Genomic DNA, 19,325 nt, shown 5'->3' on the forward strand with positions numbered 1-19,325 from the left:
CAGGGGGTATGGATTAATTAGCGGACTAGAGGGTGACATTTTGAGCCTAGAATATTGAACCTTTTCACCAAATTCAAATTTTTGGAGTTTCCCCTGTATATATCACCAAGCTCCATGGCCCTGATTTATCACTCCTTTACTGCTGAATTCTTTAGCATTTTTACACTACGCGCTCCAGTTTTGTAATGTGGGCGTGGTTAGCTATGTCAATGAGTTTCACTACAGAATTATCATTGAGACTTTTTAAAAAAGTTGCAAAAAAAAGTCGCAATCTCACTCCAGTAGTAGCTGGAGTAGCTTTTGTAGACAAAAATGTTAGGTTTAAAGGGCTTCTCTCACTTCAACAATTTATTATGTAGATGCAGTTAATACAAGGCACTTACTAATGTATTGTGATTGGCCATATTGCCTCCTTTGCTGACTTGATTCGTTTTGTCATCACATTATAAACTGCTCGTCTCCATGGTTACGACCACCCTGCAATCCATCAGTGGTGGTCGTGCGTATACACTAAAGGAAAAAGTGTCGGCCACTCTGGTGGTCAGGACATAGGCTGGTGCTTTTTCCTATATTGTACAAGCACGACCACCGCTGCTGGATTACAGGGTGGTCATAACCATGGAAACGAGCAATGTATAATGTGATGGAAAAATGAATCCAGCCAAGAGACGAAGCAATATGAACAATCACAAAACATTATTAAGGGTCTTGTATTAACCTTCTCTACATGATAATTGCTATTTGCTGAAGTGAGACAACTCTTTTAAGGGCTCATGCACACGAATGTATTTTTTGTCTGTGTCTTTCCATTTTTTTTGCAGCCCGTATGCGGAACCATTCATTTCAATGGGGCCGCAAAAAAAGTGGAAATGCCACAGTGTGCATTCCGTGTCCATATGTCCGCATGTCCGTTCCGCAAAATTTTTTTAAATAGAACATGTCCTATTCTTGTCCGTTTTGTGGACAAGGACAGGCATTGCTGCAATGGATTCTCAAAAAAAAAAGATGCAACACGGACGTCAAAAAGATGTCGTCCGTTTTTTTTTGCGGATCCCTGTTTTGCGAATCTCAAAATACATACGGTCGTGTGCATGAGCCCTAAGGATTAGACAAATACTTATCAAACAGCCTGAGTACGCCAACACAGAGTCAAATAAAACTAACTTCAACTGCGGTATTCCCATCACGATAAATTCCCCCCAATGTCTCTGCCTGTGTCTTACGCTTTCACACTAGCGTTTTCCATTCCGCTATTGAGATCCGTCATTTGTCAATGGGGACAAAACTGAACTGAACGAAACGGAACGCACCAGAATGCATTCCATTCCGTTTGGTTGCGTTCCCATCGCGTTTTTTCTGTTCGCAATGTGGTGCGGAGCAAGACGGATCCGTCCTGACACACAATGTAAGTCAACGGGGACGGATCCGTTTTCTTGGACACAATAGAAAACGGATCCGTCCCCCATTCACTTTCGGATGCGTCATGGCTATAGAAGACTTAATACAACCGGATCCGTTCATGACGGATGCATGCGGTTTTATTATTGTAACGGAAGCGTTTTTTGCAAAAAATGCCAGTGTGCAAGTAGCCTTATCCTGCTCTCCAATATGACAGCTGATCGCGCCTGACAGGTTTACTTTAGCGGGAGGACTGACTAGGGGTTTGGGTTTTATTTCCCGAAATTTTGTACTAAGAGTCCTTACATTGACTGAAGTGTCACCTAATGTAACCTCCTTATGTATATACAGCCATACACGCACACAGATTTTCAGCTCCTGTTTATGGAATAGTATGGTGTATAGATAGTTTTTTTTATGTGTATAAAGCCATATGCCCTTGTCTGTGTCTGGAGGGTTTTGTAAGTGTCTTGGTGCTGCACTTCCTCTTCTGAGTCATAGAACAGACTTTTATTGGGGGAGGTGGGTAATTCGACCTCGTTACTAGCGAGCCGAATGCATTTCTTCTCCTGGCTTACACAAAGCATGCTAGTTATGCATTTGGCCATAGTTTGCAGCCTTAATCTGAGCAGCTGCTCCCTGACAGTTCATGTGGACAAGTGCAGCGCGCTGTCATTCAGGAGCGCTCGCACTCCAGGACCTGTTCATCCTGGACTGTAGGAAGATATGACTCTTCAGTGGAAGGTGCATTGACAGGTAAGATCAAATCTGCTTTATTTAATGGACGAAAAGGGAAAATGTCACAGCAAAGGACTGGTTAAGGATTGAACAGCCTTGATTCCTTTCCGTTTATTAAAGTATTATAAGTTGCATCTATAATCCAAGCGCTCCGATGTGTTTTTGCAGTACTCTACGCTTTTATCTATTAGTCTTTTACCTATTGTGCAATTTGTTTTTGTTCTATGTTGGATTACTATAATATTTATGCTTGTGTCCACATAAATGTTATACTATGTGGCATATGTTTCATATGTTAGGTTATAAAAGTCCATGTTTGTGGAGGAAGCTTTCTCAAGACCCAGCAGGGACTGGCATGTTACTGAAGTTGATGCCAAGCAAAGCACTGTTTTAGCCAACTTTTTCCTTTTTCATATGAAAAGCAATAAAGCAAGTAACCCTCAGATCTCCTGCCTTCGTAACGTTACGAAGTCTCTGTTTTAGTAGGATTTATGATTTATTATAGAAGATGTGGCTCCTATAGAAAAATGATGATTTTTTTTTTTCATCATTATGACAATTTCGAGAGTTGAGAAATATGGCATTCGATATGTTCTTAAAGTGGTTTCTTGTGCTATATATTTATGTTTTGCATCAATGTGGGAGTTTTTCAAGAAAACGTAGGTCTAGAAGCATCTAGGACGTGAGTGTTGCCTTTCTGTTCATTGCTTCCTCTGTCTTGTATTTCTGACACACAGCTAAGGATATATCACTTAGGGTAGGTTCACATCTGTATGACGGTCTACCAGTAGACTGTTTCCGACAGAGGAGAAGACCTCCGGAAGTACCGTATCTGGCATAGCCGGACGCTATCGGGGTCCGCCGGATACTTATTCAGTATAATAACATCCGTCAGGTTTTCAATGCCGAGAAAATACCACTGACAGATCCCACGGTAGTGAATGGGGATCCCAGCAGCGTCCGCCTATGCTGAATACGGTAATTTCGGTAGTCTACTCCTCTGCCGAATACAGTAATGCAGATGAGAACGTAGCCTTAATTGGCAGCAGTACCTGTATACCACGAAAGGGACGTTAAAAATGACAGCCCAAACCATTTATTGTACCAATGGTGACATAATCATCATGTACTGACAGTTTTAGTAAGTGATTCTTTTCCCCCTGCGGTGCTATGATTGTGGGGTAGTGTACATGTTAAGTGTTCGCTCTACCATTTGGCTTTCGGCACAGCCTGTCTGCGCGCTGCTCTGGAGACAATGCTTGTTATTGCTATTATTGTTTATGAAGTGCAAACATTTTCCAAGCGTTCCATCACAGCGTTGGCTCGTGCATGCTTTCGGAATATATTTGGGATACAGGAAAGATTTTCTTGAATTACATGAACATTATATTGCTTATTAACCTAATCCAGGTGTCCCCACAGAGCCAGGCACAGACTTTGTTGAGCAGACTAATATGGTTATTATATAGATTTGTGGTCGCGTATAGATCGTGGAAATGTTTGTCAGTCAAGAACGACGTTTTTAGTATTATGTGACATTGGGTCTATCAGTCCCAACAACTGAGGGGTCCGTATCCCATGAGATATACGGTGCAGTTAGTGATGACTATGGATAATGGAAAGGGATGTAGAAAATGGAATACAGCTCCATCCCCATTTTATTGCCGAGCCCCATGTTTACCTGTGCTTAGTGCATCACCCCCTTCTCTGCAGCATTACTTTTTGTGCTATTTCTGTGCTATTAAATCACAGATGTAGTGATGAGCGAATCAAAGTCCTTCAAAAATCCGCTGTCAATTGGGCCCTGTCAATTTTGCACCTGTGCCATCGTTCCAAGTAGTGGTACAGGCATAAAGGATCTGATGCTGCTATCTGACCAACACAGATGCCAACTCGCGCCACTTCCAGGTGTACCCAGACGTGAGCGGCGCATGCACAGTCGGCTCCGGTAACAGCAGCAGATCGTCTGCATGCACAGCCACTCAGAGCAATGATTCAGGTATGAGAATGACAGGGCGAGGTGAGATGTCTTGATTGGTCAATCAAGGGGGGGGTCCCTCATTACTACGCAGGTTATCCCCTTAATGCAACATTATAATGTCTGCATATGACATTGTTACAGGTGATCTTTTTTGTATAAAGGGCTGTACTAGGACATCAATATGTGCATTAACCCTTTACTGTGGCATCACTGTGTGCATTATTCCCGTGCTGTAACATCACTGTGTGCATTATCCCTGTGCTGTGACATCACTGTGTATTTTACTCTGTACTATGACATCACTGCGTGCATCAACCCTTTACTATGACACCACTGTGTGCATTATTCCTGTGCTGTGACATCACTGTGTGCATTATCCCTGTGCTGTGACATCACTGTGTATAATATCGTTATGCTGTGACCAGGGGCATTGCTAGGGTTTAAAAAGATCTGGGGCCCAAGCCCCAATGAATATGGCCCAGTTCTCTAAGGCTACTTTCACACTAGCGGTAGCCTTCTCCGGCAGGCTGTTTCGGCTGGGGGAACAACCTATCGGAATCGTGCTACCACTAGTGCACCGTGCCACCGGAAGTCCACTCCGCAGCACGCACGGCAAACATGCCAAGAGGCAGCTGGAATAAAACTGCAGCATGCTGTAGTGTTTTTCAGCCCACCTCTTGGCATGTTTGCTGTGCTGCGGCCGGAACACAGGCCTGCCCCATTATAGTGAATGGGGCTGGAGCGGACTTCCGGTGGCACGGTGCACTAGCGGTAGCACGGATCTGGCAGGCTGTTCCCCCGCTGGAACAGCCTGCTGGAGAAGGCTACCGCTAGTGTGGAAGTAGCCTAAGTCGACCCTCTCCTCGTACACTGCATTTTGCAGCACTTGCTATACAGCATCACATACCGCTCACATTCAGTGCCTCCAGGTGACGTCTCCTCTGATGTAGATTTTCTCTGTCATCATCTTCTCCACTTGATCCAGACAACTTCTTTCAGTCGCGCCTCGTCTCTGCAGATTGTGACACACAGACATCTTAGGTTCCTCACATTTCTATCATCATCATCCCCCAACCTGGAGTCCCCACAGTGTTATCCTGCTGCTCGCTGTGCTCCCCAATACCCCCAAATACTATCCTGAAGAAAAATAAGTGCCATACAGATAGCCCCCTCCCCATAGTAATAGTGCTCCTCCAAGTACCACCAATAGTAATTCCCTTCTAGAATACCCTCATTAGTAATACTGCCCCCAACAGTGCCCCCAACAGTGATAATTCTCCCCAAAAGTGCTCCCATTAGTAGAAGAACCCTCCTTTATTAATAATGTCCTCACAGAGCCCCCAGTAGAAATAAGCCCCCCTATTGTTCCCCCAGTGGTATTAAAGCTCTCTACAGACCCCTCAGTAATAATAAGGCCCCCCATAGTGCTCTTAGTAGAAATAAGGCAGATCTATAAGTCCCTCCTATAGAGTCCCTAGTAGTAATAAGAACGCCTAATGTCCCCTGGATTTAAAATGCCCCCACAGTGCCCCCAGTATTTATATTGCCCCTTACTATTATAATGCTCTCCCCTGCAGTGCCCCCTGTAGTTAAATTCCTCCCTTTAGTGTCCTCACAAACTATAATTCCTCAGACCCTCCACCATACAGTCCCATCTAAATAACACTATTTTCCTCCCTATGTCATAGAATCCATGTAAATAACATCACTCCCTTCCCTAGCCACCATCAATATACAGTCCCATGTAAATAACATCACTTCTTCCCACAGCCACAATCAATATACAGTCCCATGTAAATAACTACACCCCCTCCCACAGCCTCCTTCAACATACAGTCCCATGTAAATAACATCACTCCCTTCCCCAGCCACCACCAATATACAGTCCCATGTAAATAACATCACCCCCTCCCACATCCGCCTTCAACATACAGTCCCTTGTAAATAACATCACTCCCTCCCACAGCCACCACCAACATGCAGCCTCATGTAAATAACATCACCCTTGAACATTTAGTCCCATGATAGCATCTATCCCCTCAGCCCTAACATACAGTCCCAGTTAAATAACCACAACTCCCAGCATTGCTCTGCCTCTCCCTTCACTTACCTGTCCTCATGTATCAGACCTCACCACAGCTTCTTCTCCAGGACTTTTCCTCCTCACTGCTGAAGGCCCTCCTCTCCTGCACTGGTCACATGATGGTGACATCATCGCAGGTCCTTCTCAACCAGCAGTGCCTTCTGTACTGATCACATGACCTGTGATGTCATCACAGGTCCTTCAGATCTCGCAGTGCATTAGATTCAATTGTATTGCCGTCCTGAGGATGGCAATACAGTTGTATCTAGCAGGCAGGACATTCGGGGCCTGGGACAAAACATCAGGGGCCCAGGCCCCGAATGCTTTAGCCTAGCAACACCCCTGACTGTGACATCACAGAGTGTACCATTTCTGTACTTTGACTTTACTGTGTGCATACTTCCTTAACTTTGACAAAAATATGTGCATTATCCCTGTATATAAGCAAAAATAATCACAAATTGAGCTTGTTGCTGACGATGGTCATGGTGAAGTGGAGCCCAATTACAAGTTGAACTAGTTGTGGCCCTGATTTGACATTCCCCCCCCCCCCCCCCCCCCCCACACACACACAAAAAAAATAAGCCTTTATGAAAATGACCCTATGTTACATGTTAGAATGTATGATCATAGCTGTGATTTGTAACATAGTAGCAGAGTTTCTAAGATTGAAAAAAGATGCACGTCCATTAAGTTCAGCCTATTATTATACTGCAAAATGAATCCAGAGGAAGGCAAAAAAAAAACATAAGGTAGAAGACAATTTTCCTGGCATCAGAATAAGTCCCTGGATCATCTGTCCTTCTCCAAAAATCGAATAGCTATAATTTGAAATATTGATAGACTCCAGATATCCAGGCCCATTTGAAGTCTTTTAGTGAGTTCCCCATCACCGCCTCCTCCTCCTCCACTGCTCTTACCGTAAAGAACACTCTTATAAATTAGTGTGTAGGGAAACTGAGGGAAAACGAGAGGGAGGGGCTGGCAGAGGAACGAGGTTGCACGGAGTGGCTTGGGCAATTCTGAGTGCGCATTAACTGCAAATTTGCATAAGGATTACAAGTTCTTTTTCTCAGAATAAAGCAAAGGATCATTAAGGGTATCATTACATTCAGGTAAGGATACTTTCACACTAGCGGCAAGGAACTCCGGCAGGGTGAACAGCCTCGCGGATCCGTGCTGCCGCTAGTGCACGCCTGCCCCCGGACTACCGCTCTGGCCACATTGGGGTACAGCACGGCAGACAGCACGGCAAACATGCCGGCAGGCGGACGGAATAAAACTACGACATGTAGTTTTATTCCGGCCGCCTCTACAAACTGCGGATCCACAAAACATGGACACCGGCTGTGTGCTTCCACGCTTTGCAGAACAGAACAGAACATCCTGCCATTTCTAGAACAGTGCGATCCTTCTCCGTAAAACAGACAAGCATAGGACATGTTCATTTTCGGTTTTTTTGCAGATGCCGCGGAACGAACATACGGATGTGGAGAGCACTCGGAGTGCTGTCCGCATCTTTTGCCGCCCCATTGAAGTGAATGGGTCCGCATCCAAACCAGCCAAAAAATGTGGATCGGATGCGGACAAAAAAAGCACGGTTGTGTGCATGAGCCCTAAAAAAAAGCAGTTCAAGGCTACCACCAGGGGAAAATCTTTTTTTTTAATTTATTTATTTGGCAAATCGAATCCGAAACGAACTTCAAAAAATTTCCTCATCTCTACCTGATATACATTTATAGTATCTAAACTATGGGAGCAGGTTGTCTTAACAAGCATGCCGAGGTACACGGCCATAAGGCACAATATGAAATGGGAATCTAGTTCTGTGGTGACGACTGACGAGCACAGACTGTTATATTTAACGTTCAAGAAACTGAATGAAAATGTGTCTGCGAGGCTTCGTCCAGTGAGCAGAAAGGAATTCCAGTAATCATGGTGGTATTGGCTGCAATTCAGTGCTGCGTGTGAGGCCACGGTCGGATGCCTTTTTTGGAATTTAATATCTAACATGTACTGTTCATGGTCAGCATCTCTTGTGGCGGGTTGTCAAGGAGACGGCTATTAATCCCTGTCGTTTCTGCTAATTACGGGGGTCATTATCTTCTGCCCCCCTCAGTATATTATTTTAATGGTACATGTAATAAAGGTGGAAACTAGAGACGAGCGAATTTCATCTTTTGAAATTCGTTCACGCTTCGTTTGGTGGTAAAAGCAGAATTGCGTTATGGATTCAGTTACCACGGACCATAACGCAATTCTGTGACGGAATGCATTCCGTTATTCATTCCGTCATAATAGAAGTCTATGGGCTGCCAAACGGATCCGTCCCGTTTCCGTTATGCAGGGGAGTCCATAACGCAATTCTGCTTTTACCACCAAAACGAAATGTGAACGAATTTCATAACATGAAATTCGCTAATCTCTAGTGGAAACCCCAGCAGTGAGAGATTTCTACTGTCGGTCACATTAAACAACTTCTCCCCCCCCCCTTCACAATTTCCTTTTAAGAGTGAATATGTTTTGGAGAGAGTGTAGAATGTAAACGTTCTCTGCATTTCTCACCACCCGGCTGCTTTTGTTCCACCAGACATAGTGAACTAAAGGCATCATTTGTTTAATTTAACGAATAAAGGAAACGCTTCTGCTTGCAGGTCTAGGTCTGCTTTACACAGGGCCGGAAAAATTGTGGCTATGTTAATTTGGGCAATGCCAACTCGTTTTATAATTAGGCCTTATTCACACGAACGTTTCCAGAAAGATGACCGTCTATGGGTGTATTCACATGGCCATTTTTTTCAGAGACGGACCGTAAATACCAGCTGTCAAAATATAGGACATGTCCTATTTTTGTCCATTTTGATGGCCTGACGGACCCCGCACAGGTCAGTAGGACAGTTTTTAATGGCAGTTGTGCAGAATGTCGTTCGTCTGACGGCTGTTAAAAATGTGTTGGTTGCTAGGAGACACTGAGGAGAACCAGGGAAATCCTGAAAAAAAAAAGGCCTCCGTTTTTTAACGGCCATTAAAATTGGATGGTGTACGGACAAATGGCCGATAAAAATGTTTAGATGGCCAGGACATGGATAGATAGACACATGGTCATAAAAAATTACAGTTTAAGGCTACATGCACACGACTGTGAAAAACGGATAAACTGTTTAGGCTACATACACACGACCGTTGTGTGTTTTGCGGTCCGCAAATTGCAGATCCGCAAAACACGGATGGCGTCCGTGTGCGTTCCGCAATTTGCAGAATGGCACGGACAGCCATTGATATAACTGCCTATTCTTGTCCGCAAAACGGACAAGAATAGGACAGGTTATATTTTTTTTTGCGGGGGCCACGGAACGGAGCAACGGATGCGGACAGCACACGGAGTGCTGTCCGCATCTTTTGCGGCCCCATTGAAGTAAATGGGTCCACATTCAAGCCGCAAAAACTGCAGCTCGGTTGCGGACCAAAACAACGGCCTTGTGCATGAGGCCTTATTTTTAGGCCTCATGCACACTGCCGTGTTCCGCGGCCGAGAGCGGTCCGTGGTAACCCAGCCGGGATTCCTGCTGACAGCAGGAGCGCACAGCGTCATTGGTTGCTATGACGCCGTGCGCTTCATGCCGCCGCTGCTGTACAGTGATACACTATACGAGTGTATTACTGTAGTGCAGCGGCAGCATGAAGCGCACGGCGCCATAGCAACCAATGACGCCGTGCGCTCCTGCTGTCAGAAGGAATCCCGGCCGGGTTACCATGGACCGCTCTCGGCTTCAGAACACGGCCGTGTGCATGAGGCCTTAATGGATGTTTTTTTTCACTGATGCCTTTCTGAGAAACGGACGTTAAAAACTGACCCATTCAATTCAATGGGGGATGTCGGTCAGTGGAAAACGGACAAGATAGAACATGTTCTATTTTTTGACATCTGTTATTCACTGGCCGTCAAAAAAAACTGCTGTGTGAATAACCCCATAGACAACCACTAAAAATGGACGTGTGATAGCAGTTAAAAAAATGTACACAAGTCCGTTTTTCACTGTCATGTGCATGTAGCCTAACAGTTTTTACAGCCGTTTTTAATTCACTATTCCGTAAATGTAGCCTTAGTTTAAAATGCTTTATGGGCTTAAGGATCCCTTTATGCAAAAGCTATACAAGATGTAATAAAATAGATACGAGCGAAGTTCTTGAAATTAGTTTTGGGTTCATTTCTAACAAATAAATAAATTTGACCTAAATCTAAAGTGCTCAGATTGTCCTGAAGTCACTTATAACACTCTGAGGTCTCCTAGTTATGTATCCAACCCCTTTCAAGCTCTTCAATGCCAAAACAGTATTGCAACCGGTGGTATCCAAGAGCTTGTTTAAAAAAGCACTACAGATTTTATTTATTTTATTATTTTATTTTTTATCTCAAACATGTTCCATAAATAATTCCTTTTTGGCAGCAGAGGCCTCCTTCTCTGTCTGACTTTATGGGGAATTTAAGATGAATTCAATTTGTATAGAATTAATATGTTCATCTCTGGTTAGTACATAAGATGGAAAGATTGTTGCATAATATTGTGGACCGGAGTAAGTCACATTCACATGAGGCAGAAGAGTCCAGGAAAAATCTGCCTCTCAGTCCACAGAATAAATCAGCAAGATTATCATGAACTTTTTGACACAGATTTCACTCATTGCAATAAAATTTGTGAAGTCCATTAGGGATTCCCAGCATACCCAGAAATGTGCACGTATTTCTTTCTGTGTCTTTTTCTGAAAGCCTCTCCATTTACATTGTAACAGTACATTTGTTGATCATGGTATATCTTTTATTGTCATATCATTTTTAGAAAGTTCTGAACAAATACATTTTGTAAAATTAGACTGTATCTTTACAGTTGGCAGAGCTTTAATTTTCTGAAACAACTTAAAGGGGTTGTCCAAGTTAAATGAAAACTAAATAAGAATCATTACTCACCCCCTTTTCTCCCATGCTTCATCTAGTACTGTGCTCACAAGACATCACTGTGTACACAGGACGTCACTGCTGAAGCCAGTAATTGGCTACAGTAGTAATCTGTGTGCACAGAATGTCACCTCTGCAGCCAGGAAAACAAACAGTAGCAGGGAGGACTGAAGCACATCACTGGAAGAAGCAGGGGAGAAAAGGGGTAAGTATTGATTCTTTTGTTACTTTACCACGTTTACAGGGGCTCCTGAGGTTTTTTCAGGTAAACATTGAAGAGAAGGCTGTGCTCGCCTTCTCTTCAACCAGCTGATTGGTGGGGTGTCAGACCCCCGCCGATCTGGTATTGATGACCTATCCTAATCTTGTTTTCCTTCCTGGTAGTTTAGTACTAAATCTGAAATTTATAATTCTTCTTCCTTCGCTGTAATAAAAATCAGCTCTCCATACTCTGACTTCCTAGTGAACCTGTCATTGACTTATGTCCTACATAGCAGCTAGTCTCCAAAGGTCCAGGCAGGAGGGACAAAGCAACAGCCTAAACCAATGATGACACAGGAGGCGTGTCTCAGACTACTCCAGACTCCCTGTAGGCACTGTAGCTAAACTGTAGCCACAGATCACAGTTCTGCCCAAATGGAGCAGAGCTAAAAAAGCAGCCAAGGAGCAAGATCTGAGCCAAATCTATAGCAGGTAATCATCCCTGGTAGATACAGACTTGACTGTTTAGTCAAGAAGTCAAAAATAATATTCAATTTAAATAAAAACATTCTGGACGCCTGCATCTGCCACTAGGGGGAGCTTATTGCATAATGTTAGTGTTTGCAGTACTGTATCAGCAAAATTGAGTTCTACTAGCATTACAAATTATATAAAGAAATTCACCAGCAGAGAATTGTTACATAAAAACATGTTTGAGTGGCCATTTAGTTTAAAGGGAGTCTGTCACCTACTTTGAGCATTTTAGCCCGCTCCAATCACGTTATAGCACAGTTGCCCAACATAAAAATTTTACTTTTATTGTGTCTTTCAAACTTTCACAAGGTGAAAAAAACTAACTTTATAAAGATATGCAGATTAGGTCCCGCAAGTGCCTAGGGGTGGCGTTATGGCCGCAAGTGCCCAGGCCCCTCTCTGGTGTGCAGGTATATCCGCTCCCCTTGGAGTCCTTTGACCCGCCCTCCTCTCCTAATTCATCCTCCTCCTCTGGCTTAGATCTCGTGAGAGCACCGGTCACCTCTGGGTCTGCGCTTGTGCACTGCTCTGCCCACTATGGGCAGAGGCACTGATCTTAACAGTGCGAATGCGCGGGCCCGGCTGTGACTGGCGCTCACACGAGATCTAAGCCAGAGGAAGAGGATGAAGTAGGAGAGGACGGCGGGCCAGAGGACTCCAAGGGGGGCGGTTATGGCAGCACATCAGAGAGGGCTTGGGCACTTCTGGCCATAACGCCACCCCTGGGCACTTGCGGGACCTAATCTGCATATCTTTATAAAGTGTTTTTTTCAGCTTGTGGACGTTTTAAATAAAAGTACTATTTTTATGTTGGGCAACAGTACTATAATGTGATATGAGCGGTCTAAAATGCTCAAAGCAGGTGACAGACTCACTTTAAATACATTTTAAAGAGGTGTCCAAAGTTTCATGACATTTGCATACCACTGTAGAAAGAGATAAGTACAGCTATGCTACACACTTATATCTATGGACATAATTACATAAGATAAAGCAATAAGAACTCTGTATACTTGTCGTAAGTGCCACAGCAAGAAATATGCATACTATAAAAATCAAATTACTAATTTCCTACCATTTTTTGTCTTCAAGTGCTCTGCAGACGTATCTCCATGGACATTCTAATACTAGTCATACACATGTTCCATTTGTCCCTACTTGTTCCTAATATGCATTTGGCATAGTAGTAAAAAGTATAGGTCAGATAGAAGGTAAGTTTTAGGATCAGACTACACTGGGTTTGTAGACACAGAGGAGGGAATTTATTATGAGAGAAACATGAAGTCACTTTTCCTTGAGTCTGTTTGTTGTGCTAAATTTATCAAATGGTGACTTTTTAAACGCCACTGAGATAAAATTTAGTTGCAAGTGGCAATTCTACGCGAGCTTTCAAAAAAGAGAGCCAGGCTAGGGAGGGGAGGGGCAGTGCCAGCGGCCTGGCACATTTATCTACATTTACGCCAGTTTTCTGCTGTAAATGAAGACAGAAATCTATGGCAGCTTGGCGCTTTGTAGTGTTGAGCGCAAATTTTTATCGAGAATATCGGCACTTTGAGAATTCGCAAATATTTAGAATATAGTGCTATATATTCGTAATGAGGAATATTCGTTTTTGTTTTTTTAACACCGTACACATCAGGTGATCACCCTCCCTTCTTCTAGCTTGTGGGCCAATGAGAAGGATTTGTCACAGCTTAGCAACATCCCTAGAAACCAATAGGAAAGTTCCCCACCCCTTACTATATAAGAACCTCCCCAGCCGCTATTTTCTTAAGTTTATTGCAGTTATGAAAGAGACAGCCGTGTGATTGCAGTGCTCTGTGCTTTGTGTTATTACATTAGACAGTTAACTTATATATATAATTCAGATAGTTAGGGGGAGATAGTCAGTGTAGGTTAGATTGATCTATAGTGTAGCTGATAGGTTCCAGTGCAGGGTGTTAGATAGTGTAATAGGTTCTGCTGTCCATACATACATGTTACAGACATACTGTAGTGCTGTGATGTCACAAGTTGCACGTATTGCGAAAAAATATGCGCATTATTAATCGCCGAAAATTCGCAAGCGCAAATATATTGGAGCCCTCTATCTGCATATAAAGTTATTCTAATGTTCTGCCATGCCAAACATTTTCTCCAGTCTCAGGAAACTTATACCAGCTTGAAAAATGTAGCATAAGTGACCCACGCTGGTATTTTGCACGCATTACGCGAATAATACATTGCCGATTTTTGCAATCAAGAATATAATCTCGAATTCGCGAATTTATGACAAATATTCTGCAAACTATTTGCGAAATATCGCGAATTCGAATATTGCCCCTGCCGCTCATCACTAGCGCTAAGGTGCACGAACTGCCAGAACCTACGACTAATTTATGATGAGCCTTGCGCCTCCTTCATCCTTCGACAAGCGTATAATGCCAGTCTTTGAGAAATCCTCCCCCATTGCTTGTTAAATTTAGGGCATCTTTGAGCCTAACACTTGTCTAGAAATGCTATTCCAGTTTTCTATATCCCCTCCCTACTGGAATGATTTTGTGACTTAAAAAAAAAAAAAAAAAAGTCCCAGAGATAAATCGGGGTGAAACTCTAACCACACCTGCAGTGCACAGGTAGCATTGAGAAGTCACAAAAGCCCTATTTTACGACTTTTTGAAGACAGAATTCTGGCATATAGGGCTTGTATATATAGGGCTTGATAATTTCTCCCCAAAATTTATTTATTTTTTAATGAAACTAATAGCAAAGTTGCTTTTTTTCATTTTTGATAAATTGGAGTAAGAAAATATCACTTCAGAAGGTGTTGATAGTCTTTAAAGCTCCCAATGCCTAGTGTGTCATAAGGCTGTGGTTAATGTACGTAACGTGGTTTGTCCTTTTGATGACATTTATTATTTTTATGCATTTATATAATCTGTACATGCAGTGCAGTGTTCTCCAACCAGTGGTTAATGAGCCACATGTTGCTCTGCATGTGGCTATGAGGGATGCTGTAGAATCACTGAAAGGTGGAATCAGGAATTATATGACTGCCATTTGGTTAAGAACTTAAAACAATATCACCGTGACTTGGTTCCTGGATACGGAAAATAAAAGTATGCATAGCACCTCAGTGCCGAGCTTTCCAGAGTTGTTTGGCCATTCAATAAAATAAAAAAAAGACTTGGTGATATGTAAATGAAATCCTTCTTCACTTACCGCTACTCCCATTCTGAAGCTTCTTGGTCTCCCGCCAGTCTTTGCTTCCTGTCCCTCTTGTCATGCAGGAAATGATCATTCAGCCAATCACTGGCTTGGGCAGAATTAATAAGGTAAGTATGATTTATTTTATCATTAGCAAAATATGCCAAACTAGCCCTTAAAAAAATGTGAATGGCTGGACAATTCCTTTAAGCAACCACATTATAATTGGCACTTAGTATTTTTATTGTGATCACTGTTTTTCTAGTTTGTGATTATTGACCCATTGTTCATTAAAAGGGTTTTCTAGTTTGCATCAACATCCTTTAAAATAATCATGTATGAAGGTAGCTGTAATTTTGTAATGTAGTTCTTTTATCTTTATTGCTCCAATCTCCCGTTCTGGGTTGTGGTCACATGACCGTGTCCATGCAGTTCTTTCTTATTTCCTGTGATGTTATGTCCATAGGTGGGGCAGTGATAGGGGAGTGTCTATGTAACTAGCTGATTGGGAGGAGCAATAAACTAGCTGGGCGTTGTTAGGGGCGTTGATAGGGGAGTGTCTATGTAACTAGCTGGGTGGGAGGAGCTATAAGCTAGCTGGGCATTGTTAGGGGCGGTGCTGGAGCTGTGGCAGAGAAAGGAGAAGTGCATCATGGGTTTGGTTGGAAACAACAACAGGAAGTGCTAGATTCAGGATGGAAACAAACCAGAGGGATCTGTTTAAATGGTGAAAACGGGTCATGAGAGGCCAAATTGAAAAAAATATATATAGCATGGGGAATATGTACATGAAGTAAGCACAAGAGCATGCCTGTTAAAGCCATAGTAATTCAAGAAAACCCCAGTATTGTAAATACTTAGGGGGTCATTTATCAAACTGGTGTAAAGTAGAACTGGCTTAGTTGCGCATAGCAACCAATCAGATTCCACCTTTCATTTTGGACAGCTCCTTTGGAAAATGAAAGGAGAAATCTGATTGGTTGCTATAAGCAACTAAACCTTTTTTTTTTTTTGCATCAGTTTTGATAAATCTCCACCCAAATGTCTGTCAATTACTGTTATATTTCCATTTGGCTTATAGGCTAAAAGTGGTGGTTTAAGTTCCCACGTACATGGCATAGCTCACTAGTATGTAGTATGGCCTCCTTGTGCTGCCATGCAGGCTTCATTGGATTCTGCATGTGTGAAGATATTCTTTCCTGTTGGATTTGCATGGAATTTGACAGAAAAACCTCTGTATGAAATTGAACATATTTGGAGTTACGGTCGAGACCCCATGCACTTAAATAGGAGCCTTATGACAGTTCTGTGTAAGATGGAGCTGTAATAGGGCTGTGTGCTTGAGCAGTGTCAGACTAGGGTGCCTAGGGCCCACCAGTAAAATTAATTTTGGGGCCCCACTGTCAACCTACATTCAAATATTAGCTGCTCACATAGCGGCAGCAGTAGCAAGACACTACAAGATGAAGAATTATGGGGGTAGTTACTTTGAAATGTCAGGCCCCTGGGGAAAGAGGATACTGGATGGCCTCCCTCTGTACCTAAAAGTCATCTCCACTACCCGAAGTGTGTATAATCATAAACTGGGAAATTTGTTAAATTATATGCCAATTTTTATACAAGCATAGGCTGGTATCTGTATGTAGTGCAGTCAGTCTACTGGGCAATGTGCCACTTGTGCAGGGGATAGGAGACTAAGGACCCACCGGGAGATTACCTGGTCCCCTGTGGGCCATTCCAATCCTGTGCAGGATGCCTAGTCTCCACAGCAGTAGATTCTAGTCCACATTATTGCAGCTGATTTCAACCTATGGGGATCACACATGTATGTCACTGGCCCATAATTTAGATGTTTCTGTAATTCAAAGTGGATGATGACCCCTACTGAGTAATATTAGTGGTGATTATTATACACAGTGTTGCACAGTGATCTACTGAGATTGCAAAGTGTAATTACTGTCATGTGTCAAAACATCATGGGGCACTTACCTTAAAGTGAACTTATCACTTTGTAAGATGACTCAGTAATTGTTATGAAGCAGATGTGGATCCACTGTATCACTGGTCCTAACCCTTTAACAAGGGTTGGGTGAGCATGTTCGGCCGAATATCGCGTGTGCTCAAGCCAGTGTATTTAAATCTAATTTAGCCTCTATTTCTGCAAAGTTTCTGGCGGGATTCAAACTCACAACCTTCTACATTACGGCCAAGAATGTTAACCGCTACACTATAGAGCTGCATGGCAAGTTACTAAAAAAAATATCTAAAATATGAGACTTCTGCTGTATAGGAATACTTACTAGTAGCAAGTATTCCTATGCAGTGATGGCCAGTTCGCCGTGTTGGCCCGCGAACACATGCGGGCTGCCATCTTAAATCACAAGTCCAGCAAGGCACAGGTAAGTCCTTACCTGTGCCTGCGCCGCGAGCCGGTCTGAAACAAATGCGGTCACCGGGAGCAGGCAGTTCCGAGAACAGCCCGATGAAGGCCCCCGGACTTGTGATTTAAGATGGCAGCCCGCATGTGTTCACGGGCCAACACGGCGAACTGGTCATCACTGTTCTTATACAGCAGAAGTCTCATATTAAATTGTTTTTTTGTTACTGGCCATGCATCTCTATAGTGTAGTGGTTAAACTTCTTGGCTGTGATGTAGAAGGTTGTGAGTTCAAATCCCACCAGGAACATTTCAAAAATAGAGGCTAAAATATATATTTTATATTAATAATTGTAAAAAATGTGTAATTACTAAAATATATATAATAGAGATGTAGGAGGGCACTCGGCAATTAGAGTCACAAAGAAACATGAAAGTTAGAACAGTACGATTTATTGAACACCTCTATAGCAATAAAAACATATAAAAAGAAACTGTAATATAAGAACACTCTACTACACACCATAAAATAAAGGCAATGTTATACAATATAATACATAAAATGGAGACAAAGCTTAAATGAAATATCCAATAAAATGTCCAATATCACAAAGGATTGAGGTGAATTAGATATTATATATGCAATAATGGGGATTTTTTCGAATCAGTTTTTCGGTTTAATAGTCGGCTTGAACTCTCTCGATTAAAACCAGTGGCGTCCCACGTTTTCGAATAGTATTAATCGATAAGAGGAAACAATATTCGATGAATAAATAATCACAAACTTTTTACTTAGCTTGTTCGTAGCCAGCACTATAGTGTACATGGAATTTTCCACTGTGACGTACTGGATCTGAGTTCAGCGTCCCACGTGGTATGGCCTATTTGCGGCCTTCTGTTGATCGATAATATAACACAAGTCGAATCTTTATAGAGTATCGAACTTGAATTTTCGTACCACGTGTTCGTATTATTCATACACAGATTTAATAGTTGACCCAGGCACTGTAATCATCGAATCACGCACATTCACATTCAATGGACCTTGTTTGGTGGCAGCAAGATTAGGTGCTTGCCTGTGCCTCGATCCTGTGGGCGTTCCTCTCCAGGTGCTGTGTCTTTCGGGTCTTTGTAATCTGTTGGATTTTGATCCTTTTCCAAGAGCTGTAGATTATGATTATAATCAATTTATGGACCTGCATAGTGGGATTATAATCATAATCTACAGCTCTTGGAAAAGGATCAAAATCCAACAGATTACAAAGACCCAAAAGACACAGCACCAGGAGAGGAACGCCCACAGGATCGAGGAACAGGCAAGCACCTAATCTTGCTGCAACCAAACAAGGTCCATTGAATGTGAATGTGCGTGACTCGATGATTACAGTGCCTGGGTCAACTATTAAATCTGTGTATGAATAATACGAACACGTGGTACGAAAATTCAAGTTCGATACTCTATAAAGATTCGACTTGTGTTATATTATCGATTCTTCTTGATTTGGGTGCATCAATTGCAGTAGGTGCACTGTACCACTCCTAAAGCAGGGTGAGCCGATCCATCTAGATTTTTTGCACTAAAATATATATATATATATATATATATATATACATACAGTATATATAGATAAAACATACTTCTGATATATATGAATGCATAATATGTGGGAAACTACTACTGATGTTTTAGCCATAATATATTTACATATATTATAACATATTATATATTCTAAATATATAATGATATATGTAAATATATTATGGCTAAAAACGTATATATATGTTTAAATTAAATTTAGCCTCTATTTCTGAAAAGTTTCTGACTAGTAAGTATTCCTATACAGCAGAAGTCTCATATTTTTATTTTTTATTT

At 42.3% G+C, this 19,325-nt stretch overlaps 1 protein-coding gene across 12 annotated transcripts in view; it reads left to right on the plus strand.

Annotated features, from left to right (window-relative positions):
• Positions 1–19,325, plus strand: part of PLCE1 (phospholipase C epsilon 1) — a 323,845-nt gene that overhangs the window by 167,391 nt on the left and 137,129 nt on the right. Inside the window, exon 1 of one of the 12 annotated variants that reach the window (XM_040434737.1) lies at positions 2,001–2,154. The exons of the other annotated variants lie outside the window; for them this stretch is intronic. The gene's annotated coding sequence lies outside the window, so the exon portion shown is untranslated. Of the gene's footprint in view, positions 1–2,000; positions 2,155–19,325 lie in introns of those variants that run through there. 12 annotated transcript variants of the gene reach the window in all.

This window comes from Bufo bufo, chromosome 6, assembly GCF_905171765.1.
Source record: "Bufo bufo chromosome 6, aBufBuf1.1, whole genome shotgun sequence".
NCBI lineage: Eukaryota > Metazoa > Chordata > Amphibia > Anura > Bufonidae > Bufo > Bufo bufo.